The sequence below is a fragment of the Dendrobium catenatum genome, unplaced genomic scaffold, assembly GCF_001605985.2.
Source record: "Dendrobium catenatum unplaced genomic scaffold, ASM160598v2 fragScaff_scaffold_621, whole genome shotgun sequence".
NCBI lineage: Eukaryota > Viridiplantae > Streptophyta > Magnoliopsida > Asparagales > Orchidaceae > Dendrobium > Dendrobium catenatum.
Genome location: NW_021319083.1, coordinates 10,858,187 through 10,866,019, shown reverse-complemented (window position 1 = coordinate 10,866,019; position 7,833 = coordinate 10,858,187).

Here is a 7,833-nt window from a genome sequence, read left to right as displayed (position 1 = left end):
CGAGGCTGTATTTCGTCCATCATAAAAAGATAGAAATAAGCGGACAAGCGTCGGCACTTTCAGTCAAGTCCAATTTTTGCTGCTTAGTTCAATGCGCTATCTAGATCTTGAATCATTTCACTTCACTTTGCTTGTATGTTGTTCAATTCAAGTCTTTTCCGATAGAAAGGATCGAGCTCGACTAAAGCAAAGACCTGACCGAGTTTTGAATGAGCTAGATTGTAGTAGATAGATCGATTGAACCACCCTTGTTTGTGGTCAAGTCTGGCGATAGAGTCATGCCTGGCACTTACATAAGTACCCTATTGGAGAAAAGGAAAATCCATCCCCCATATGCCCTTTGTTCTCCTGTCGTAAGGATGTATGTTTTCCCTCTTCAGTCCATCTGCTGTTGTCGCATTCTTTCCCCATTTCATTATGGTCCTACCCTTTCATTCAGGCCTTTCCTTATTCCTTATGCATCGATTGTTCCATTCAAAACCTTGAGTGTTATGAAATGGCGCGTATGTGGAGCTTCGATTTAGCTTGAGGCTTCCATGCTTGCTTCCCGGATAGGATAAGGCGTTAGTTTTTTTTCTTCATTTCAATCTTGGGGAGCTTATATAGCTAAGAAAAAGCCTAGTTATAAGCATGAACATGAGTTCGTTTTGGAATCTATCTAGTACGCCCAGCTTTCCATTCTGACCGCCTATCCCATAGTCAATGTATCCCTGAATTTTCTAAGTAGAGTGGGGTTATGGGGTTTCCTGGTGGATCGCCATTGCCGTATCGGTTAGTGGTGAAGTCGTATGGGCCCAATTTCCCTTTTCTTTGTCAAAAGAAAACTATCGCTGCAATTTCCTCCCATTGTTCGATAATGTCTTATGTAGTGTTTCTCTCATTTGCAAGGCATTAGGCGGGGTTTTGGTAACAAAACAGGTATGTACTTCTTTTTTGCTTCGCGCCTCAGCAATTGAAGTGACTCACATTGTTAGGTCACGAGCGATGTAAACCTCTTATAGCCTTGTGAGGCACCATTTTCAAGTGGCTTATTCATAGCCTGAGAAGGGACAAGTGCGTGCTTGGTAAGGAGATCGAGGTCTTCCTTGTACCTTCCCATTCGCGTATGCCGTGGTAGCCCAGAAAGGTATTGTGTTAAGGCGAATTGGTGGCTTCTTTGCTTCACACCTTGTAAGCCTCATTGTCAGGTACAATCGAACTATGGCCGGCGGAATTCCTTCTTGAAATATTCTCAGTCCATTTCTACGCACCTTAGCTCATCATCCATTAAGGACTCATTTCTCTTGCTCCGCACCTCAATTGATGTTGGTGGTATAGGCCCGCCCCTAACTAAGCCCATTCCGTCTCTCGCTATGTCCTTTCAAGCGACTGCCCATTGCGGTATCCTTTATTGATAGGGCCATCCTTTGACTAAGCCACCTTTTCTTTGAATCAGACTATTGCCTTTTTTTCTTTCAGAAAAAAACTATCCTAGCGCCTTCCTTCTTTTTCTTCTTGTTCTTTTCTATTTTCTTTTCTTTCTTAATACTTCCTTCTTATTAAGATTTCTACTTTCTTAAGTGAATTAGAATTCTTAAGATGAATAGAATACTGAACTTCAACTTGAATTTAGAATGAAATTCGTTTTTCATTAATGAATTTACGAATTTCAAACTTCAGAATAAGAAAAGAAAGATCTCCAATCCGGGAAATTATACAATCATGGAATTGAAGTAGAGAAATGCGTTTTATACAAAAAGACCATGGGTGGATGAAAAGTTTCAGATTGAAATGTGACTTCACTAAGGGAAAGACGTTTTATGACTTTGACCCCATGTTGATTGACAATTTCCAGATTGAAATGTGACTTCACTAAGGGAAAGACGGTTTATGACTTTTTCCCATGGGTGGCATGAAAGTTTTGTTTTCAATTTCTTTTTATGAATTTCTTTCTAATGTAATAAGATTCGTCTTTTTTCATTACCAAAGATTTCTTGCTATATCCACATCTATAATTAGATATTTTATGGAATCTTATAAAGGAAAGGTCAGAATAAAAGAAGAAAGACGTTGATTAGCTGATTAAAGATCATCGCCCCCTTCCCTTATTCAATTTCAATAGAATAGACAATAGAAAATCTCAGAATTTTGCTTTTTGAATCGAGGGTTCCTAATTTCCAGACTTATCTGAATCTTCTTTATGATCTTCTTTCTTTTTAGAAGAAAAATCTCATCTTTTTTTATCGAAGAAATTCTAATTTTTCTTTTACTTCTCCCCAATCAAGAATCCTTCCTTACATTATCCAATCAAATAAGAATACAAGGAATTCTATTTTTCATACAATATCTTCATTGAATTCTAAGTAATGATCAATTAATCTTTTTGATTCTATATCTATTGTGTTGAATCCCAGCAACAACATGTCCTTTATTTCTTTTGGTTGGTTATTGTTGAATAACCAATATTTAGCTTAGTTTTTTATTAGGAAAAAGAAAAATGGGGCGTGGCCAAGCAGTAAGGCAACGGGTTTTGGTCCCGTTACTCGGAGGTTCGAAACCTTTCGTCCCAGATCATTTGCATCAGAAATGAAGGATTCTTCTCTAATTGAAATTGAAAATGGAATGCAACAATTTTCTGTTTCATGTTGGATACACTAAATTCTCAGATTTCTTATTAGAATCATATCTTTTTTTTTACTTTTTTACTAAAGTACTAAAGTATTTTCTTCTGAAATATTCGTGATTCTTTTCGTTAACGATTCTTTGTTTTCTATGATGGAGATGGATGCCAAAAGATCAGAATCCGAGGATTCTGATTTTCTCTTTGATCTTACCTTACACGAGACTTTTTTTACTCCATAATAATGAAAACAAAGAAACTTTGTTCTCAAACTATCTCTCTGATTTCAATGAAATGAAAATCAGATTCAATTGGAGATGGTAAATAATAAGTAAATAATAATATTAGAATCATGAAATCATATTTCATAAATAAGAAAGAAAAAATGAGAAAATATTCATACTTCATGATTCATATTCATATTAGAATCTATTCATACATAAATACATAATTCTTACATAAGAATATATATTCTATAATCTTCTTTATAAGAATATCTTATTATTCTATAATTGAATATTTATGAATATTGAAATGAAATATTTAGTTTAGTATAGTTATTAGTTAGTATAGTATTGAGTGAAAGTGGCTAAAAACTTTTATCCATTCATGGGGATTTCTTTTTCATTTGAATGAAATGAAAGTCATAGGCTTTTTTTGAGGTTTCTAATTTCTTTTCTTTTTCTGTAAAGAAGGAGAAAAGCCTCAAATTATAGTATAATTCTTTATTCAAAGTTTCTTATTTTTTTGTTCTATTCATACTTCTTTTCTTCTTATTTTTCTTCTTCGTATTTTTTTCTTGCTTCTTTTTGTCGAACCCCCCAACAAGGGGGGTTCTTCTTGTATTTGTATTGTACCTTTCTTTTTTTTATTAAAGAAAGCTGCTCTTTTTTCTATCTTTCCTTTTCCTTAAGTCCTTCTTTTTTTCCGCTCAAAGCTCTTATTTCTTCTTTATGTTGTGCTAATGCAACACAGATTTCTATAGAATTTCATGAAATTTGTTTTCTAAAAGTCCATTCATATTGATAATGGCATCTCAAACAAATAGAATTTGATCATATATAAATAGATCTTTTTATTTCCATTCTCTCATTGGATCTTTCCTTCACTTTAGTAAAATTAGTAAAATGGATGAGTTTGCTGGATTTTTTTTTTCTTTCGATCATATCTACACCTCATATTGATCCGGGTTGCTAACTCAACGGTAGAGTACTCGGCTTTGAATTGCGACTATGATCTTTTACACATTTGGATGAAGGAATTCGTCTAGACTATTGGTAAAGTTTATAAGACCGCGACTGATCCTGAAAGGTAATGAATGGAAAAAAAAGCATGTCGTAAACAGAATAGAAAAAAGAATAATAGAATCATATAAAAAGAAGATTTCTAGTACTCATAATAGAAATAGAACGAGAATTTTGCTTTTTATAACAATTTTGAAGTTCAGTAAAGTCTTTCGGGTCTAGTGAATAAATGGATAGAGCCTTATGGCTCCAATTCGAGTAAGACAAAAAAGAAACGAGCTTCCTTTCTGAATTTGAATGATTACCCGATCGAATTACTAATTCTACGTGAAAAAGAGATTAGTGCCTGATGTGGGAAAAGGTTCTCTTGTAAATTGTGAGTGGACCATTGATTCTTTTTTTTTTATGAATCCTAATTCTTCTTTATTGTGGATTGGAGATGGATGTGTAGAAGAAATAGTATAATGATAAAAAAAAGAATCTTTTACTTCTAAAATTCTCATTATGTTTTTTACATCACAGTATAGTAGAAAAGTCTATATTCTATATACAGTAAAAGAAGAAGATCTTTTTCTCAAATTCTTCTACATAATAGAAAATGAAAAAAAATCTTTTGGAATTAGAATAGAAGAAGTCAGTAAAAAGGTTTCTCGATGGTCATACAAATTCACCGAGAATTTGGAAGAAGAGGAAGAAGAAAATGAAGAAGAATTGGAGGAAGACGATTATGAGATTCATTCAAGAAGAGCCAAACTTGTGATAATTTATAACGATAATGATCAGAATACCAATTCTATTTCTAGTATTCAGAATACTAGTAACAATGATAAAAACGATGATCCAATGGAAGAGGGAGAGGTGGCTTTGATACGTTACTCACAACAATCGGATTTTCGTCGCAATCTAATCAAAGGATCCATGCGCGCTCAAAGACGTAAAACAGTTATTTGGGACCTCTTTCAAGTAAATGTACATTCCCCACTTTTTTGGATCGTCTAGACAAAATGTCTTTTTTTTCGTCTTTTGATATCAACGAAATGAAGAATCTCATTTTTAGGAATTGGATGGGCAGAGAACAAGAATCAGAATGAAAAATTTCCTATTTTGAAAATGAAGAGAAAAAGAAGAAAAGGAGAAAGAGGAAAAAAGATATAAAAACGAACAGATAGAAATATCAGAAGCTTGGGATGCTTTTATATTTACTCAAGTAATAAGAAGTTTGATGTTAATAACCCAATCTTTTCTTAGAAAATACATTCTATTGCCTTCATTAATAATAGCCAAAAATCTTTTCCGTATGTTCTTCTTCCAAATTCCCGAGTGGGACGAGGATTTTCAGGAATGGAAGAGATAAATCCATATGAAATGCACCTATAATGGTGTTCAATTATAAGAAACAGAATTTCCCCAAGATTGGTTAATAGATGGTATTCAGATAAAGATTCTATATCCTTTCTGTCTAAAACCTTGGAGAAAATCTAAGGCACAATCTCATCATAGAGATCTAATGAAAAAAAAAGAAAGAGTTCTAATTTCTGATAATAAAATATCAGGATCACAGAAACATATTTGGAAAATAGGAAAAAGAAAAAAATATCCAATTAATGCGTAAATCACACTACTTTATCAAATCATTCATTGAAAAAATATACATAGATATTTTGCTATGTACCATTACCATTTCTAACATAAATGCACAACTTTTCTTTGAATCAACAAAAAAGATCTTTAAGAAATCCATTTATAATAATAAAAGAAATCAAGAACAAGAAGGAATTGATGAAACAAAACAAAATACAATGAATTTTCTTTTGACTATAAAAAAATTGTTTTCAAATACTGATAATACTAAGAATAGCAATCCAAATTCCAATACTTATGGGAACTTATCTTCCCTGTCCCAAGCATATGTTTTTTACAAAATATCAGAAAACCAATTACTTAATAAGTATCAATTGAGACCTGTACTGAAATATAAGGGAGCTATCATTTTTTAAAAGAGAATTTTAAAGACTATTGTATGATACATGGAATACTTCATTCACATAAGAAAATTTATACGTATGTAATGAACGAATGGAAAAATTGGTGAAAAGGTCATTATCAATACGATTTCTCTCTCAAAAAAAGCTCTCCATTAGTACCTAATGAATAGCGAAATAGAATCAATAAACGTCATATGATTTAAAACAAGGAATCAAACCAATTGGATTTATATCAAAAATACCAATTTCTTTATTCCATGAAAAAAAATAACTATGCAGCAAATTCATTTATGTGTCAAAAAGACAAATGGAAAAAACATTACAGATATAATTTTTTTCTCAAAGAAATACATAAGCCTTCCTAATTTATAAATTTTTTGATCAACATTAGAAAGACCAAGAAATTCCATCTCATTTCAATATATCGAAACCTGAATCATTTTATGTATTGGTAAGTATACCTAGTAATGATTATCTAGAAAAAGGATATCTTATTGATAGGAATACAAATTTGGATAGAAAAGATTTTGATTGTAGAATTCTTCATCTTTGTTTTATAAAGAATATTGAGATCTGGACCGATGCACATATTGGTATCAAGATTCATAAAAAGACTAAGACTGAAATTCAGAATTGAAAAAAAAAGAGAAAAAAACGGGTTAGTATGGGAGCGAGAAGTCATTCATGAATAATGCATCTAATTAGATTACTGACCAATGCATTAAGATTCCACTACAATGCTCATTGTGTAGATAGATCTGCTGAAAGACTTCTAAATTGAATCAGGGATAGATGCAGACGATTACTTCACCTACGACTTATGCCCGCCCTTTAGCCTTACTGTATTGCTTTCCACTCCTTATAATAGTAGGACAACCAGTCAAAGAATCGGAAGGAGCTTCGTCCACGAGTCATTCCTAACCTGCCACTGCCTTATTAAGATTAAGGCGAACTTCCCGCCTACTGAATAAGTAAGCCCGCCTTCGCTCTGGCATGTCTTCCCCTCTGACTTTTGCCGGCTTGATCTAGCCCTCTCGCTTGACCTGAGACCCAACCATCCCTTTATGAAGATTTGGAAGAGAAGAGCTCGGACGGGAGACAAGGAACGCTTACTGATTGCCTGTAACATCCTTAGATGATTCTATGCCATCCTCCTTCTCTTTCTTTCTGGCTTTGCCTGGACATCAGTTATCACGGATTCAATCCAAAGATATACCCTAAGTCAAGGCTCTACCTTCTGACTGTCTGTTCTCCCCAAACAAGAAGTGGGAAACGGCTGCTAATGGCACAGCTGAGAGTTTGCCATCCAGAACAAAAGAAGTGAAATCGGTTGGGATGAGGCGAAAGAGCAGCGGGAGATTGCCTAAAAGAAGGCCCAGCGACTGCCCTCATCCGTTTCAAAAACAATCCCTTTCCCCGGAGCCTCGCCCTCTTGACTTGATATGTCAAGAAGACTACAACCGATAGTTGATCACCTTTTGCCGGTGGTAATGTAAATCTATTCTTTTTTGCATCATAGGTAAGGTGCGGAGCAGAAAACATTTCAAGATCTTTCCAATTCCAATTTTTGATTCTATTCTATATCGCAGTGTTTGAGTCCAATATCCCTTTTTATGCTCGCTTCGTATATTCAAATTTTTTGAAGTTGATCCAGGCTGATCTCCTTTTCGTTCTTTCCGGGAAAGATCCGCTCTCGAATCAATCTCGAGTTTTCCCATGAAATTGAGAATTTCGTTTTTGTGGGAAAGGTGAGCGATGGCTCGAGCGTGTAATGCAGCCTACTGCTCTGCGGGGGTCGACGCTTGCTGTACGATGCTATCGAGTTCCCCCCAAAATTCATCAGCCAGTACAGGCGCTTGCTGGGTTCCTCCTCTAGAATATTTTAAGTTTTCCCCATGGGAATGATACTTTTCTTATAATTATTTTTTTTACATAAAACATGCACATGTGTAAAACATAACTTATACACAAACAAATTAAATCATCTTTAGAGAAATCAATAATG